Source organism: Eriocheir sinensis, chromosome 19 (assembly GCF_024679095.1).
Source record: "Eriocheir sinensis breed Jianghai 21 chromosome 19, ASM2467909v1, whole genome shotgun sequence".
Classification (NCBI taxonomy): Eukaryota; Metazoa; Arthropoda; class Malacostraca; order Decapoda; family Varunidae; genus Eriocheir; species Eriocheir sinensis.
Window position 1 is genome coordinate 16277511 of NC_066527.1, and position 18423 is coordinate 16295933.

Consider the following 18423-nt stretch of genomic DNA (forward strand, 5'->3'; position numbering starts at 1 on the left):
AAGGCCCGTGCGTGCGTATGAAAATTTAATGTAAAAACAAAATGCTGCACACAGCCACAGTCTGCAGGGCCGCGTCCGTGATGGCGCGAGGAGGTGCGACGCAGAATGATATTTACTCCAGCGCCTGTGCGAGTTTGGGGCACGTCCGGCCACCGGCGCCCCGGCACATTCGGCCGTTGTAGAGGCCCGGTGAGCGGGTGTGGCCGGCTTGACATGTAGACACTCCATAGTCAACAACGACGGAGACTCCAAGACCAAGACCAAGATCCAAGATATCTACCTTAAGGATGAGGCCAATAAATCCAATATTAACACAGCGTGGCGTCAGCCTGCAATGCCTTGCTATGAATGTCCCTCAGACGCGCCAGGCCACTTAGGGAGCGGAAAGCAGCTCTTAGTGGAGGCCAGAAATATTACTTCGTCAAGGCTGCGTGATGGATGAAAGAGAAAGAGGCGAAGCACAAGGAAGGAAAGGAGACAAGAGAGAGGGGGGGGAGGAGCAGACTTATATAATTAAACATCTTGAGAGGTCTGGAGGCAATCGGGTGTCTGGGTGATTAAGGTTGCATGAATTCGTACATAACTTTGCCTGGTTGATCGCGTTTTCTCTTCAATATTTACTGATGCTTTCTGTAAATGTCCAGAAGGTCTTAGTGCCGAGTTGGTAATAAAGATTGGGTTTGCATTATTATTATTATTATTATTATTATTATTATTATTATTATTATTATTATTATTATTATTATTATTATTATTATTATTATTATTATTATTATTATTATTATTATTATTATTATTATTATTGTTGTTGTTGTTGTTGTTGTTGTTGTTGTTGTTGTTGTTGTTGTTGTTGTTTTAGTTATTTGTTCTATTATTAGGGTGAAGCTTTTCATTATTTTTTTTCCGATATAGATATTTCTTCTTTTTCTTCTTTTCCTTTTTTTTCTTTCTTTCTTCTTCTTCTTCTTCTGCTTCTTCGTCTTCCTCTTCTTCTTCTTCTTCTTCTTCTTCTTCTTCCTCTGTCAGAAGGCAGTTATTAAGTGGTGCTGTCTTTCAAGTTTCACACACACACACACACACACACACACACACACACACACACAGACCCTACCCCCTACTCCCCACACACACACATATACTGCCCCTCTCTCTCCCCCTCCCTCCTCCCCTCAACCCCTCCCCCCCCTCCCCCCCCCCACACACACACACACCTCAATCGTTATCACTCTCTCCCTTGATGGTCACTTTCCTTCGGCCCTTCAGTCGCCGCGGACGCCACAATCAAACATTCTCTCCCCACATTCTTATAAACACTTCGGCGTCCAAGCTCACACGACCAGACAAGGCTTTCGTAGGAGTTTCGAGGGCATTTCCAGGGGTAGTTTAATGACCCTTCTGGTAGTCTGACCCTTCTTCTGTACCATAAACCTGAGAGGACACGCATTAAAACTCGGTTGGTGATTGGTGATGTAAGTTGATGAACCGTTTGAAATACCTACGTTTTTTTTGTCTTCTGCGATGAGTCCCGCGACGGTGACTCAGGTAATGGTGCCCGCGAGTCATCTGTACCGTGAACCTTAAAGAACACGCATCAGAACCCGTTTTTGGTCTCCTCTCCGGCCCTTGGAAGTAGGTTGACGTGAGAGGCGGATTGGTGAGGCACGTTTTGGGTATTCAAGTAAACGTGTGCGTGAGTCATTAGGTGAGTCACGTGTTGGGTTAGAAAGGTGAGTCAGTGAGTAAGTTGGTCCTCTGTGTGTTGATTATGTACTATTTCTATTTTCCTATTATACGTTTTTATGTTAGACTATTTTATTTGATCATTTTATCCCCATTTTCTTGTGCCTTTTATCGCCTTGTTTATCTTCGTATCTTCAGTCTTATGTATTTTTATTTTCCTATTATACGTTTTTATGTTAGACTATTTTATTTGATCATTTTATCCCCATTTTCTTGTTCCTTTTTATCGCCTTGTTTATTTTTGTATCTTTACTCTCTTCCTTCTTTCTTTCTGCGCTCATCTATCTATCTTTCTTTCCTTCTTTCTTTCCTTCTTTCTATCTATCTTTCTTTCCTTCTTTCTTTCCTTCTTTCTATCTTTTTTTCTTCCCTTATCTACTTATCTATCTGTCTTTCTTCCCTTCTATCCATCCTTTTTTTCTTTCTTTTTCTCGTTTTCTGTCTGTCTTTCTTCCTTCACTTATCCAGCTGTCTTCACTCTTTTCTCTTCTTTATGCATTTTCTTTATCTTTCTAACTTACGCATTTGCTTAACATTATTCTTCACTTATTTTCCTTTTTTTCTAACTTAACATTTTCCTTTCTTCTATTATTCCTAACTAAACATTTTCCTTTCTTCTTCTTTTTCTTCAAACTTAATATTTTCCTTTCTTCTCCTTTTTTTTTCCTGACTAAACATTTTCCATTCTTTCTCCTTTTCTTCTAAGTTAACATTTTCCTTTCTTCTCCTTTTTTCTAACTTAATATTTTCCTTTCTTTTCCTTTTTCTAACTTAACATTTTCCTTTCTTCTTCTTTTCCTAACTAAACATTTTCCTTTCTACTTCTTTTTCTAAGTTAACATTTTCCTTTCTTCTCCTTTTTTTTCCTGACTAAACATTTTCCATTCTTTCTCCTTTTCTTCTAACTTAACATTTTCATTTCTTCTCCTTTTCCTTACTTAACATTTTCCATTTCTTTTCCTTTTCCTAACTTGACATTTTCCTTTCTTTTCCTTTTCCTAACTTAACATTTTCCTTTCTCTTCCTTTTTTTCTAACTTAACATTTTCCTTTATTTTCCTTTTTTCCTAACTTAACATTTTCCTTTCTTTTCCTTTTTTTCTAACTTAACATTTTCCTTTCTTTTCCTTTTTTCCTAACTTAACATTTTCCTTTCTTTTCCTTTTTTCCTAACTTAACATTTTCCTTTCTTTTCCTTTTTTCCTAACTTGACATTTTCCTTTCTTTTCCTTCCTAACTTAACATTTTCCTTTCTCTTCCTTTTTTTCTAACTTAACATTTTCCTTTCTTTTCCTTTTTTTCTAACTTAACATTTTCCATTTCTTTTCCTTTTCCTAACATAACATTTTCCTTTCTTCTCCTTTTCCTTAATCAACATTTTCCATTTCTTTTCCTTTTCCTAACTTAACATTTTCCTTTCTTTTCCTTTTTTCTAACTTTATATTTTCTTTTTTTACCCTTTTTCTAACTTAACATTTTCCTTTCTTTTCCTTTTTTCTAACTTTATATTTTCTTTTTTTACCCTTTTTCTAACTTAACATTTTCCTTTCTTTTCCTTTTTTCTAACTTTATATTTTCCTTTTTTTCCCTTTTTCTAACTTAACATTTTTCAGTTCTTTTCCTTTTTTTCTAACTTACCATATTTCATTTCTTATCCTTTTCTTCTAACTTAACATTTCCCATTTCTTTTCCTTTTCCTAACTTAACATTTTCCATTTCTTTTCCTTTTCCTAACTTAACATTTTCCTTTCTTCTCCTTTTTTTCATCTGCATCTTTGCTTTGTTTTGTTTTTTTCTTTCTCTTCCCTTTCATTTGTTTTCTTTTTTCATGTTTCCTTTTCTGATTATTTTTATTTTTTTTATGTTTCTGTAAGTGTTTTGCATCTTCTTTCTTTTCTTAACATCTTTTATTTCATCTCCTTTTTTCTAATTTAACATTATCCTTCCTTTTTTTTCTAACTTAACATCTTTTATTTCATATCCATCTTCTAACTGAACATCTATTTTTTTCTTATTTTCCTATCTTAACATTTTTCATTTCTCCTCCTTTTTCTATCTTAACATCTTCTATTTCTTCTCCATCTTCTTACTAAACATCTATTTCTTCTTCTTTTTCAATCATTTATTCTACATATTCTAACTAAACATCTATTTCTTCTTTTTTATATCTTAACATCTTCCAATTTTTCTCCTTCTCCTAACTAAACATCCATTTCTACTCCTTTTTCAGACGCGCCATCAACACCTTCACCATCGACACCATCAACACCACCTTCGCCATGGGACTAAAGAGGAAGAAAACGGAATCAAAAACAACCTTATCCCTTCCCTATCTCCTCCTCCTCCTCTTCCACCTCGCCCTCACCATCCCTCCTGCTTCTACCACTACTACTGTTGCCCCCTCACTGCTACCTAGAGCCGTAACAACAGAAACAGCAACAGGAGGAACGGTGACGGTCTGGCCAGGGGTGACTCAGGCAATACTGGCGCGTGACACGACCTTTTCTTGTACCCTTATCTTGGTTCTCGACGCTGCCTCACCTGTTGCCTCGTCCCTCCCACAGGTAATTAATCACACCTGTATTATGCGAAGGAAGGTGATCAATGGTGTTTTGGGTGTTTAGTGAAAGGGGGAGTTTGAGGGGACGGGGTTCCTTAAGGGGGGGGTTTAGGGGAGGAGGAGGTTGTGATAAATAATTTGTTTTCTCGAAGGGTTTTTTTTTTTTTTATTACGTGAAGTGGCAAGGCCGTGATAGATTGGTTGTTTTTTGTTGTTTTGTTTGTTATTCATGTGCTTTTTCCTTATTTTTTATCTTGTTTTTTTTCTATTTTTCGTTCATTTTTCCTTTTTGTTTTGTTTTGTTTTGTTTGTAAGTGATTTGCATCTTCGCTTTCTTTTGTTTGTTTTTCTTTCTCTTCCCTTTCATTTTTTTCTTGTTTTTTCTTATTTTTATTATTTTTTTCATGTTTCTTTATTTAAGTGTTTTGCATTTTCTCTCTTTTCTTTATTTTTCTCTCTTCACTTTCGTCTCCTTTTCCTTTGTTCTTTATTTTTCTTCTTGTTTTCTCTTTATTTTATTATTTTTTCATGTTTCTTTCTGTAACTGTTTTGCATCTTCTTTCTTTTCTTTATTTCTCTCTCTTCACTTTCTTCTCCTTTTTCCTTTTTTTCTTTATTTTTCTTTTCTCTTTTTCATGTTTTTTTGCGTTCATGTTACAGCAGATTCATTTTTCTCTGCTCTTCTTCTTCTTCGCTCTTCTACTTTCCTCTTACACTTTCTTTCTTTTCTTTATTTCTCTCTCTTCAATTTCTTCTCTTTTTCCTTTTTTCTTTATTTTTCTTTTCTCTTTCATGTTTTTTTTTACGTTAATATTTTGCAGATTCATTTTTCTCTTCTTCTTCTTCTTCTTCTTCTTCTTCTTCGCTCTTCTACTTTCCTCTTACATTTTCTTTCTTTTCTTTATTTCTCTCTCTTCAATTTCTTCTCTTTTTCCTTTTTTCTTTATTTTTCTTTTCTCTTTCATGTTTTTTTTTACGTTAATATTTTGCAGATTCATTTTCTCTTCTTCTTCTTCTTCTTCTTCTTCTTCTTCTTCTTCTTCTTCGTTCTTCTGCTCTCCTCTTACATTTTTTTTTCTCTATGACGTGGGTTATTTTTTTTTAGGTCATGTACCAAAGAAAACAAGTGTCAGAATAGATCAATGGCGTGTGTGTGTGTGTGTGTGTGTGTGTGTGTGTGTGTGTGTGTGTGTGTGTTATTTAGCCACCACCTTGTTTTTTCTTCTTCTTTTTTCTTTTTTTTTCGTCGTTTTCATTCCTGTTATTCTCGGTGTTGTTGTTGTTGTTGTTGTTGTTGTTGTTGTTGTTGTTTCATTTCACCTGTATCACCTTCACCTAATATAATATGTAGTCTTTTTTATAATTAGTCTCTGTCTATCTTTATTTATCTATTTATTTATTTTCATATTAATGTGTTTCTCTTTCTCTCCTTCTTTCTTTCTGCGCTCATCTATCTAGCCTATTTTTTCTCTATCTTTCTTTCCTTCTTTCTTTCTGTCTTTTTATCTTTTTTCTTCCCTTATCTATCTGTCTTTCCCTATCTATCTGTCTTTCTTCCTTTCTATTCATCCTTTTTACTTTCTTTCTTCCTTCACTTAACTAACTGTCGCTTTCTTCCTTCCTTCTATCCCTTCTTCTTTTTTTTTTCCTTTCTCTCTTCCTCTATATATCTTCATTTATTTATTTCTCTATATATCTCCGTCTCTCATTCATTCTCCTTTCTTTCGTTCCCCCACCTTCTGTCCTTGCTCCTCTTTATTTTCCTTATTGTTCTTCTTTTTCTTTTCCTTATTGTTCTTCTTTTTCTTTTCCTTATTGTTCTTCTTTTTCTTTTCCTTATTGTTCTTCTTTTTCTTTTCCTTATTGTTCTTCTTTTTCTTTTCCTTATTGTTCTTCTTTTTCTTTTCCTTATTGTTCTTCTTTTTCTTTTCCTTATTGTTCTTCTTTTTCTTTTCCTTATTGTTCTTCTTTTTTTCTTCGTCCAGTCGCTAGAGGCTTCAACACACGGGGCGGCGGTGGTGATGGTGGTGGACAAGGAGGAGAGCAACTTAACGGACTCACTCACTCACCTGCTCCCCTTGGCACGCCAGGTGAGTACTACGCGTTGATTACCATACCTGAAACCCAACAGTGCTAATTATCGCACTCAGCCTCTAATATTTATCCATTTTCGACCCAAAAACTGTCACCTGGGTCCCAATAACGAGATTAATATGCAGTTATCGTTAAAATAGTTAATTACTGATGTTTCTTGGCAATAGTTACGCGTCAGAATTTCAGAAAACACTATGATCTGAGTACGATAATCTGGCAACGGTGCTGAGACCTTACCTGTCTACCTGTGTTCTCTCTTACGTGCAGGTGTCGCGTCTTTCCGGCTCCCTCTGTGCCAAGCGAACCCATTTTCCTCTTTTAGGATTGTCTTTACTTCAGAGGTGAGGTCCAGGCTTTGTGTAATTAAACCAAATTGTCGAGTCCGTTTTGACGTTGGCTCCCGCGGGTCCATTTCTCCCCTCTGCTTTGCCACACAGTCACAACACCTATTTTTTCCTCTCGTATGTTACCTACAGCTTACATATGAGAGGAAGAGATAGGTGTTGGGACAGTGTGGCAGAGCAGAGGGGAGGAAAGGACCCGCGGGAGCCTACGCCAGACCGGCCGCGACATATTTGGAAGACTATAGTTCCCTCTCTCTATGCCAAACGAACCCATTTGCCTCGTGTAGGGCTGACTCTACTTAATTGGTGAGGTCACGCTTTCCTTTTCCTTCTGTGCCAAGCGAACTCATTTTCCTCTTTTTTTTACGGTAAAGGAAGCAGCTCATGGGGAAAAAAAAGTAAGGACAAAAAAACTCGCTGCTCCTATGCAAGAGAGTAGTAAGGAGTGGCCAAACGAGAGGTCAATTTCGGGTGCAGAGGTGTCTCGATACCCTCCTCTTGAAAGGGATCAAGTCGTGTATAGGCATGGAGGAAACACAGACGAAGGAAATAAGGCTGCTCCAGAGTTTGCCAGTGAAGGAAATGAAAGAATGAAGATGCTAGTTAACTCTTGCACAAGGGATTTGGACAGTACAGGGATGAGCTTGTGCGGCTGTCTACACATCACCACACGCTCACCAGGTTCGGCTACGGTCCTGGTGTACGCGAAGACGAAGTTTCAGAATTTACCAGTGAAGGGGATGAAAGAATGAAGATGCTGGTTAACTCTTGCATAAGGGATACGGACAGTAAAGGGATGAGCTTGTATGGCTGTCTACACTTCACCACACACTCCCCAGGTTCGGCTAAGGTCCTGGTGTACGCGTGTCGTCGTGGTGAGCTCCGACGTCGCCTTCCTCGCCGCCTTCGCCAGCTGGTCTCTCCGTAGTCGCCTTCTCGTGTGGGCGGCGCGGCTGGTGGTGCTGACGAGCCTGCCGCCGCCCCTCCTCCTCGCCCTCCTCCCCTCCAGCTGGACCTTCGCCTGGATGAACGCTGTGTTTGTCAATGTGCAGGATGCGACAGCTGGGGCGAGGTGAGAGGAAGGGATTGTTGTTGGTGTTGTCAGTGGTGGTGGTAGTGGTGGTGGTGGTGTTGTCAGTGGTGGTGGTGGTTGTGGTGGTGGTTGTGGTTGTTTTTCCTCTTTCTAGGTTTTTTTTCTTCGTTTTTTTCTTCGGTTTTTCCATTTTTTATTCTTTTCTTTTTATATCAAGTCCTTTTGGTTGTTGAGTTTTTTTCTTTCTTGTTCTTGTTCTTCGTTTTTTTTTTTTTCCTTTTTATCTTTTCTTTCTTTTTCATTCTTTTACTTTTTTTTCCTTGCTCTTCTTTCTTTTCCTTTTTGTTCCTCTTTTTTCTTCTTCTTTTCATTCTTCTTCCTCTTCTTATTTCTTCTTATTTTTATCATATTAGTAGTGTAAGTAGAAGTAATAGTAGTAGTAGTAGTATTAGTTACAAAGCGTCACCTCACAACTGACCCTTTTTCTCCTCCATTTCTATTGTTTATTCTTTATTTATTTATTTTATTTATTATTATTTTTCTCCTGCAGGTGTGACGTGTACGCCTTCCTGCCCTTCAGCCCGGCAGGAGCGAGGGTGGCGCGGGTTGCCTCCTGGACCAAGCGCGGCGGCCTCGTCCAGCGCTCCCACCTGCCGCTCTTCCCTGACAAGTATTCCAGGTGTGTGTGTGTGTGTGTGTGTGTGTGTGTGTGTCCGTTTTTGTGTGTTTGTCTGTCCGTTTTTGTGTGTCTGTCTGTCTATCAATGCCTTATCCCACTTCCCATTGCAAGATTCAACACTTCCTCACTTTTCACGGCGCCGAAATCAACGTGACAGCTTGCCCTTCCCTTTCTTTACTATCCATCTGTCTGTCTACTATCAATACCTTATCCCACTTCCCAATGCAAGTTTCAACACTCCCTCAGCTTCCAATGCCTTTCCCACTTCCCGTTGCAAGCACCAACACTCCCTCAGCTTCCACGGCGCCGAAATCAACGTGACAGCCCGTCCTTCCCTTCCTTTCTTTCCTGTCTAACTGTCTGTCTATCTATCAACGCCGTATCCCACTTCCCATTGCAAGCACCAACACTCCCTCAGCTTCCACGGGGCCGAGATCAACGTGACAGCCCGCAAGTACCTGCCGTTCTGGGGGGAGGAGGAGGTAGAGGGCGCCACCGACCCCGCCGCCAAGCAATTCTACGGGCCGGACTACCATCAGCTGAAGGCCGTCGCTCAGGCCCTCAACTTTACCTTCCGTGTGGTGCCTGCAGAGTCCTGGGAAATGGTGAGGTTGGGGAGGTGGGATGGGGAGGGGGGGAGGGGGGTCCGTGGGTGTGGGTATGGTTGAGTGTATGTGTGAAATGGTTATGTATCCTTCTGTATGTATGTTTATGTGTTTTTTTGTGTATGTTTTCATGTTCTTGTGAATGATTGTGTATGGTGGGTTTTTTTTTTTTTTTTTTTTTACATTAGAGGCGTCAGTTCAAGGACATATAAAAAAGAAAACGAATGTGAAAAAAAAAGCCCGCTACTCACTGCTCCTAAAAAGTGTGTGTGTGTGTGTGTGTGTGTGTGTGTGTGTGTGTGTGTGTGGGCTTTGGCTACTGAAATTTTCCCTTTTATTATTTCATACTTTCTCACACCTGTATTAGAATCTCCTGTACACTTTAATTAATCACATATTTTTAGACATACATGTGGAGGATATAGTAGAATCAATGGTTTCTGTTTATTTATTTGATTTTTTTATAGTTTTTTTTTCCCTTTTACTTTCTTTATACACTCCTACACACACCTTTTAAGAACCACCCATAGCTACACCTTAATTAATCCCGTATTCTACCTGTACAAGAATGAAGGGTGTCTCATTGTGGGTATTGGCTATCTAAACTTTCCCCTTTACTTTCTTACCCTCTCACACACACCTTTTTAAGAACTATCTGTACACTTTTAACCAAGCACCTTATTCTTGGGCCTACAGGTGAAGGCTCTCGTAGAATCAAGTGTCTGTTTGTAGTCTTTCTCTCTTACTTTCTCTATACATTCTCGCGCACTTGCTTTCTTTCTACTTTCTCGTACATCTGTATTAGAACCACCTGCACGCATTAACCACTCACCTTATTCTTGGGCCTACAGGTGGAAGATTTCGTGGAGTCAAGTGTGTGTCTCCTCGTGGGTATTGGCTATTCAAACTTTCCCCTTTATTTCTCTAATTTTTACTTCCTCACACCTATATATAAAAGAATCACAACCTGTACTACACCTTTCCTTAACCCCATATTCCTGCTCAGGTGGAAGATCTCGTGGAGTCAAGGGTGTGTCTGCTCGTGGGTGTTGGCTACATTGTCTTGAGCACACGGCTGAAACGCCACGACTACACCATCACCTTTCTGCTGGACGGGAACACCTTCGTCATGGCGCGGCCCTCCTTCAAGAGTGACTGGCTGGCTGTGTTCCGTCCTCTCTCGATGCATTTGTGGGCCGGGGTGTTGGGCTCGCTGCTGCTGGTATCGGTGGTGTTGTGGGTGGTGAGTTATGGGGTGGTGGGTGGGGTGTTGGGGTGTCTTACTGGAGGGAGTGTTGGAGGGGGTGTTGGTGAGTGTTGGAGTGTGTAATGTATTGAGTTCGTGTGTGTGTGTGTGTGTGTGTGTGTGTGTGTGTTCATTCCAATCCATGTCTTCGTGTTCTTCAGCTTCTTGGGAAAAGGACGAAGCAGATGACCTCGAGAACTGGAAGACAAAAGAGAGAAGAACTAGGAAGTGGAAGAAGATACATAGAAAGAGGAAGAGAAGAAGGAGAAAGAGATGGAAGAGAGGAAGAACTAGAAGATGAAAGAAGAACCATAGAAAGACAAGAAGAAGCAGAAGCAGAAGAAGAAAACGAAGCTGGAAAACGAGACCACGGAAGAAAAACAAACACGAAACCACCAAAACAAAACCAAACAACGAAACCACCAAGAACACAACCACAACAACCAACCAAAAGGAACCACACAACCATCAGCTTCGGCGGCACACTCCACACGCTGACGGGGCTGCTGGTGGGTCAAGGGTTTCCACAGCGACTCACAGCCACGTCATCGAGTCGGCTGGTGGTTGCGACTTGGCTCATCTTCGCCTACGTGGTGGTGTCGGTCTACAACGGGAACCTGACGGCGACGCTGACGGTCCCCGCGTACCCTCCGAGACCCGAGACCCTCTCTGAGCTGGTGGCAGTGACGCAGAGGTGAGGGGAGAGGGGAGAAGGGGAGAGAGATTGAGGAGGGTATAGGCAAAGAGAGGGAGAGAAAAGGGAAAATGGGAAGGGAGGGAAAGGGAGGTAGGAGGAAGAGAGATAGAAAGGATGAAGGGGAGAGAGAGATGAAAAGGGAGAAAGGGGAGAGAAGGGGAGATAAAGAAGGGGGAATGAGGAGAGAAAGAGGAGGGGGGAGGGAGAGGGAAAGGGGATGGGAGAAGAGAGAGAGAGAGAGAGAGAGGAGAGAGAGAGAGAGAGAGAGAGAGAGAGAGAGAGAGAGAGAGAGAGAGAGAGAGAGAGAGAGAGAGAGAGAGAGAGAGAGAGAGAGAGATTAGGGGAGAGAGAAGGAGAGATAAACAGTGATTAAGTCATTCTTCATTTTTCTTCTCTTCTTCTTCCTCTTCCTCCTCCTCCTACTACTACTACTACTACTACTGCTACAGGTTAACGATGAAGAGCTACCTGACGGGGCTTTGTGAGGTGCTCCTGAAGTCGTCGAGTCCCATTCAGAACGCCGTGGCCCAGAAGATGGTCGTTGTGTCGTCCACGGAGGAGAGAGAGAGAGAGAGAGAGAGAGAGAGAGAGAGAGAGAGAGAGAGAGAGAGAGAGAGAGAGGAGGAGGAGGAGGGGGAGGAGGAGGAGGAGGAAAGGAGAGGGAGGTTTAGGTAGTCAGGAAAGAAGGAAAGATGAAAGGAAGAAGAGGGAGGAAGGGAGGGAGATAGTGAAGGATAAAATACACATTATGATAGAGAAGGAAGAGATGATGAAGGGAAGGAAAGGAGGAGGAGGAGGAGGAGGAGGAGGAAATTTATTGAATTATGAAGAGAGGGATTAGAGGGAAGGAGAGAGAGAGAGAGAATTGGGGGACGAAGTTTTGAGAATATGACCCTATGACCTAAAACCAGAGCCGTTAAACAGAAGACCTCGACCAACTTCATCATCCCCGGCACCTCACTCATCTCGCAGGGAGGCTTACGTGGACAACAACAGCTTCCTCCGCTACACCATCGCCGAGCGGTTCACGCGGGCGGACGGAACCAGCGATCTGTACCTGGTTCGCGAGAGGGTGTTTCCGAGTTACCTGGGCCTGTTGGTGCCTCACGACGCGCCCTACACGAGAAACCTTGACCTTTGGCTGCAGGCGATCGTAGAGGTGGGTGTAGGAGAAGGGGGAATGATGGTTGAAGCAGTAGTAGTAGTAGTAGTGGTGGTGGTAGTAGTAGTAGTAGTAGTAGTAGTAGTAGTAGTAGAAGTTGTAGTAGTAGTTGTAGTTGTAGTAGTTTGATAGTTAGTGTAGGAGGGTACCAGGACACCTCTCTCCCGAAATTGACCCCTCTTTCGGCCACCTCTTTGGATTCTCTTTAGGAGCAGCGAGTAGCGGGCTTTTTTTTATTATTGTTTCCTTTTTTGTGCCCTTGAGCTGTCTCCTTTGTTGTAAAAAAAAAAAAAGTAGTCAGACTCGCTTTTATCACCCTCCCCAGAGCGGTCTTTACATCAAGTGGACAGATGACGTGGTCCGCCAAATCCGCGTCCAGAGCCAGCAGCGGCGGAGGAAGGACGCGGCCGAGCAGGAGGAGGAAGCAGGAGGAGAAGCAGGAGCAGGAGGGAGCAGGGAGGATGTGTCGGAGGGGAGCACTGTGGCCTTGAACCCCACGCATTTGCAAGGAGCGTTCGCCGTCCTCTTCTGCGGGGTCACTCTCGCGCTGATCGCTTTTGTACTTGAAGTCACGTCAAAATCAGTCAAGTTCTTTGATTAATTGGCTACACACACACACACACACACACACACACACAGAGACAATATAAAATTAGTCAAGTTCTTTGATTAATAGGCTATACAGTAACACACACACACACACACACACACAGAGACAATATAAAATTAGTCAAGTTCTTTGATTAACTGGCTACACACACACACACACACACACACACACACACACACACAGAGAGAGACAATATAAAATTAGTCAAGTTCTTTGATTAATAGGCTATACAGTAACACACACACACACACACACTATAAAAACACCCGATCTGAAAACAAACACGATTCTACAATTATATTTACTCACAAAAGTCATATAATCTCACCCGCCAATCAATATTCTAAAACTACAATAAAAAGATAACTACCACTTTAACTAATTGAAACTACTGTACTAACTATCTACTACTACTACTACTACGACTACTACTACACCAGCGAAGTTCAGGTTACCATCGGACTAGGCTACCGTTTTTAGGCTACATTGGCAACACTTGTAAGGTTTTATTGATAGGCTGCTTGTTGTTAAGGTTACTCCACTGTACTTCTCGTAATTATAGGCTACTCTTTTATGGGCTACACCAGAAGAAATTTTAAGTATAGCCCTACGATTTTTTTCCTTTTAATATATTGTGATCTTTAGTCTCGAGCAAGTTCAACATCGATTCCACTCCATTTGCCATTATGTCTAAGTATTTGTATCTGGCATGACTATTTAACTGCAGAATTCTCACATAACAACAATAACCGTTAGAAGAATAGAAATGAGTGAATAAATAATTGTAACTGGTCTCGAACTTTGATCCGAATCCCCCGTGTCCCGAGATACTGCTTCGAACTGGGGGTAGGGAGGGAGGGAGGGAGAGGCGTTCAGTCATTCAGTCAGTTCATCAGTTCATTTCTTCCTTAGACGCCGACTGGGTAAGTATAATGTGTGTGTGTGTGTGTGTGTGTGTGTGTGTTCCTTCATTATTTCTTCCTTTCCTTTATTTTGCTTTCATTTCTCGTCATTCTCTTTCCCGTATTTGATCATTTACTCGTATTTAAAGTTTTGTAACATTTTAACTTCATTTGGTAAAGTATTTTTGTTAGTCATTTGTGTGTCTGGGGAGGGGAATTGTGTGCGCGCGTGTGTGTGTGTGTGCGCGCGCGTGTGTGTGTGTGTGTGTGTGTGTGTGTGTGTGTGATTTTAAAGTCCCATATCCTTTCCGTACAGCGTAAATACCGTATTGGATCATTTAAAGTCCTATATAGTGTTTCGATTGATGAATTAAGTATTGCAATCGTCAGTCATTCGTGTGTATAATTTCATAAGTAGTTTGATAAGTAGTTTTAAGTGTCTTTAAAGTGCTCGTTGAGGTAGTGTTCGCGTCGCTATTGTGTGGAGACGTGATTGTGGATTAAAGTAATAACGAACGTAAATACTGAAGGGTACCATTTTAAGAACACTTGGGCTAGTCAATAGTTGTTATTCCTTGACTACCCAAAGATATAATGAGACTACAAGCAACCAGACGCCATACACTCCGTAGTTCCTGAAGTTGGGTTGTTCACCAAATTTTCTTACCCGCCCGTAAATACGTCTAACCCCCATTTAAAGCATTCAGTTGTTAGCCTCAGTTTTCACCTGCCCAGTTTGTGAGCCAGTTCTTGCATATCATTTCCCTGAACTTTAAATTTTTCTAACTTGTACCCGTTGCTGCGTGTTCTTTAATCAGCTTTTAATATAAGTACTTCATCTAAAATCTTGCTAATCCCTATGTCCATTAGCTAATATAAATCTACGCAGTCTCAAGTTTTTCCAACACTTGATTAGACACGAGGGAGAAAATGAAGTGCTTGTTAAATGATTATTTTTAGGAGTCTTGTTATTAAGTCTGTTTAACAAGTAACTGTCATATTGGGCTAAACGAGCAAAGAGATCATGATAATACGTACTTAACTATTCTCGTGATTGGTGTGTTGTTGAGAGAGAGAGATAGAGAGATAATTTTGTGGTTACGTCGTAGAATAGAGCGTTCTTTTATTTTATTTCAATGAGTGATTCTTTTCTGATTGTATTTTTCTTTTTTCCAAGACGGTGACGAGGGAACATCTACAGCATCAGAACACACACACACACACACACACACACACACACACCTAAGGAGATTGCTGGAGGAGAAAGAAAAGATTTTGATAATGGGAGATTTTAATTGTAAGGAAGTGCCATGGGAAAATAGGTCAATGGAAGGAAGTGAAGCTTCATGGGGGAACAAGGTTTTGGAATTGGTTATAGATAACGTCCTCACACAGTGGGTGGAGGAAAATACAAGATTCAGAGGAAATGAAGAGCCATCTAGATTGGACTTGATAATCACCAGGGAGCCGGATATTATAGAGGAGATGAACTATGAGAGCCCTATAGGGAAGAGCGATCATGTCTTTATCGAATACATATTACGAGAAGGTAAAAAAAATCAGGAATAAGAACTACAGGAAAGAATGGTTGAACTTTAATAAGGCAAATTTTGAACAACTTAGGGAGCATTTTGAGGCTGACAATGTGGAAGAAAAATGGGCTATCTTTCTACGGATTTACAATGAAGGAGTGGAAAAGTGGGTACCAAGGATGAAAGTTGGCCAGAAATCAAGAGAAGAGTGGTACAATAGAAAGTGTGTAGAAGCCAAGCAGGATAAGAAGGCATGGAATAAATGGAGAAAAAATAGGATGATAGATCAATGGAATGAGTACAAAAGGAAAAGGAATGCTTATGTTAAAATAAGAAGAGGAAAAAAGGAATTTTGAGAAAAACATTGTGGATAAGTGCAAAGACCAGCCAAAACTGTTTTATAAGTTCATAAATGGAAAACTGAAAAATAGATATAAGATCCAGGAAGTTAAAGTTAATGGTGAAACTTTTGATAGTATAAGTGAAATAGTAGAAGTGATGGATAATTGTTTCCAAACAGTGTTCACGAGGGAGAGTGAGTTTGAAGGTGTAGATGCAGTGTCGGAGGATAGAGTTGGACTGGAAAGGACACAAACATCAACAGATAAAGTTAGAAAATTATTGGAAGAACTGGATGCGAGGAAATCAGCAGGACCGGATGGTATATCAAATTGGGTGCTAAAAGAGTGTAACCAACAAATAGCTGGAAAGTTGAGCAATTTGATTAATGTCTCACCATCGCAAGGGAAGGTACCAATGGACTGGAAGAGGGCTAACATCGTCCCAATATATAAAGGAGGAAGTAAAGAAGATCCGTTGAACTATAGGCCAGTGTCATTAACAAGTGTAGTAGCAAAGATGTGAGAAAATTATAAAAAACGGATGGGTGGAATATTTAGAAAGCAAAAGTATATTAACAAATAGTCAATTCGGATTCAGAGGAGGGCGATCTTGTGTAACTAATCTGATAAGCTTCTTTTCAAGAGTGATATAATACAGGAGAGGGACGGTTGGGAGGATTGTGTGTAGCTGGACTTAAAGAAAGCATTTGATAAAGTGCCCCACAAAAGAGTAATATGGAAACAATCATGTTGGAGGGCTGGGAGGTTCAATGTTGGATAGGATTATAGACTTTTTAACGAAGAGAGAAATGAGAACAGTAATCAGGAACAAATCAAGCTGAATGAAAGTGACCAGCGGAGTCCCCCAAGGATTGGTGTTGGCTCCGATTATGTTTGTAATATATATTAATGACATGACAGAAGGGGTGACAAGCTATATGAATATGTTTGCTGATGCTAAAATAATGAGGAGGGTGGCTATTGCTTGACACACAAAAAAATATAGCTTCCCGCAAAGAAACAGAGGATTGAAACAGACCAAGTGAGGATGTAGTATTGGTGAAGAGTGTGCACAACTTTAAGGAAAAACTGGATAAGAACAGATATGGAGACGGGACCACACGAGCGTAACCCCAGGCCCTGTAAAAGTATAACTAGGTAAATACACACACACACACACACACACACACACACATGTACCAGAGGGTGAGAGGGAAGGAGGAAGGCACCACACAGGTAAAGAAAGGTGAACTGAGTCGGGGCTGGAAGGAAGGTAAGCTACTCAAGTGGGTAGTTCAGAAAAAAAATACCAATAGAGGAAATGGAGTTAAGAGGAAAAAAGATATCTGGTACAGGATAGATTAACATAAGAAATGGATCAGATTAGGAGAGATTATGTTGATGGAATTGACTAGAGGCAGGAAGACCCTTGTAGAGGAGAGGCAGGAGACACTAGTAGAAGGAGAGGCATGCAGGAAGACTATTAGAAGAGGCATAAGACACTAGTAGGAGAGGCATGCAGGAAGTCACAAGTAGAAGGAGAGGCAGGAGACACTACTAGGAGGAGGCAAGAAAGTGACAGATTATGGAGTAGAGAAAGGAGAGGAAGTGACATCCTATAGTGAAGAGGAAAGGAAGTCTGAGTCTGAGAGCACAGTGAGATGATGGGGTGAAGTGGTCCAGCTGGAAAGAGAAAAAGTGTAGAATAGAACTAAGAATGACCTGGGGGAAGTAGTAACAAGAAGAATGGTTAAATTTGTAGGAAAGCCAGGCAGTGCAGAATCTAGTCTTCTAAATAGGAACTGTTTATAGAGATGTCATTCTATAGTCCTCAGTCTTGGCTTGATAAAAATTTGAAGGAAAGTCAGGAAGTGCAGAATCTCAAGTCTTCTGTATAGGAACAGTGTGGGAGCAGTGAGTAGCAGGCTTTTTTTTTTTCTTTTTTTTTTTTGTGCCCTTGAGCAGTCTCCTTTGTTGTAAAAAGAAAAAAAGTCATTCTATAATTCTCTGTCTTGGCTTGATAAAAATTTGAAGGAAAGTCAGGAAGTGCAGAATCTAGAGTCTTCTATATAGGAACAGTTTGAGATGTCATTCTGTAATCCTCAGTCTTGCTTAATGCAGAAATATGAAACTTCTCTAAAGGGTGATGTGGCAGGTACTGATGCAAGGCTTTATTTCAGGCTCCGGGATGACACTGCCTTGACCTCTGCTGCCCCATTCACCTCCCTGCTGGATCCTGCCCGTTGACCTTTACTGCCAGCCACAGCACCGCCACACTCCTACAGTTGCTCCCCATCTCGACCTCCTCCTCACATCCTCCCTGCTGTGCTGCCTCCCCGCTGCCTCCACCACCAACACCACGCTCCTGCAATTGCTTCCCTATCTCCACTTCCGCCTCCTCGACAGTCCGTATCTGCAGTGTCCCGTCCCGTCCCTCACTGTCAGACTCCTTGGCTGGTTGCGGCGCCGGTGAATGAGCAGCTTGAGCATCTAAGAGTTCGAAGGACTCCCAAACTTTGATTTGATTTTTTTTTTTTTTTTTTTTAATACACTTTTTGGTGAAGTTCATGGCTACTTTATCTCCGGAGACTCTTCGAGGCAAAATTGTTGTAAATAAAGGCAATAAAATTAAACTTTTGATTCTCATGGCTTTATTCTATCAAACACCTGCAATAGGAGGACAAACCCTTAACTCGTATTCATATATGTTGTCCCTCAAACCATGGATGTGAAGAGGCCAGTGCAAGGGGGGGCATCATAGTCCACCCTCCCTGCTTTATTCTAACAAACACCTGTAATAGGAGGACAAACCCTTAACTTGTATTCATATACGTTGTCCCTCAAACCATGGATGTGAAGAGACCAGCAGCCAGTGCAAG

At 41.1% G+C, this 18423-nt stretch overlaps 3 long non-coding RNA genes across 3 annotated transcripts; all 3 read left to right on the forward strand.

Moving 5' to 3' along the window:
• The first annotated feature begins 3971 nt into the window (after nt 1-3971).
• On the forward strand, nt 3972-7905 carry LOC127000784 (uncharacterized). Its single transcript, XR_007754515.1, has 3 exons — nt 3972-4303; nt 6285-6389; nt 7577-7905. It is a non-coding gene; the product is annotated as an uncharacterized LOC127000784 (long non-coding RNA).
• Nucleotides 7906-11647: 3742 nt separating this feature from the next.
• On the forward strand, nt 11648-13562 carry LOC127000786 (uncharacterized). The gene is made up of 2 exons (XR_007754517.1): nt 11648-12156; nt 12485-13562. It is a non-coding gene; the product is annotated as an uncharacterized LOC127000786 (long non-coding RNA).
• A 402-nt stretch (nt 13563-13964) lies between these two features.
• Nucleotides 13965-18186, forward strand: LOC127000787 (uncharacterized). The gene is made up of 2 exons (XR_007754518.1): nt 13965-14968; nt 17725-18186. It is a non-coding gene; the product is annotated as an uncharacterized LOC127000787 (long non-coding RNA).
• Nucleotides 18187-18423: the final 237 nt, after the last annotated feature.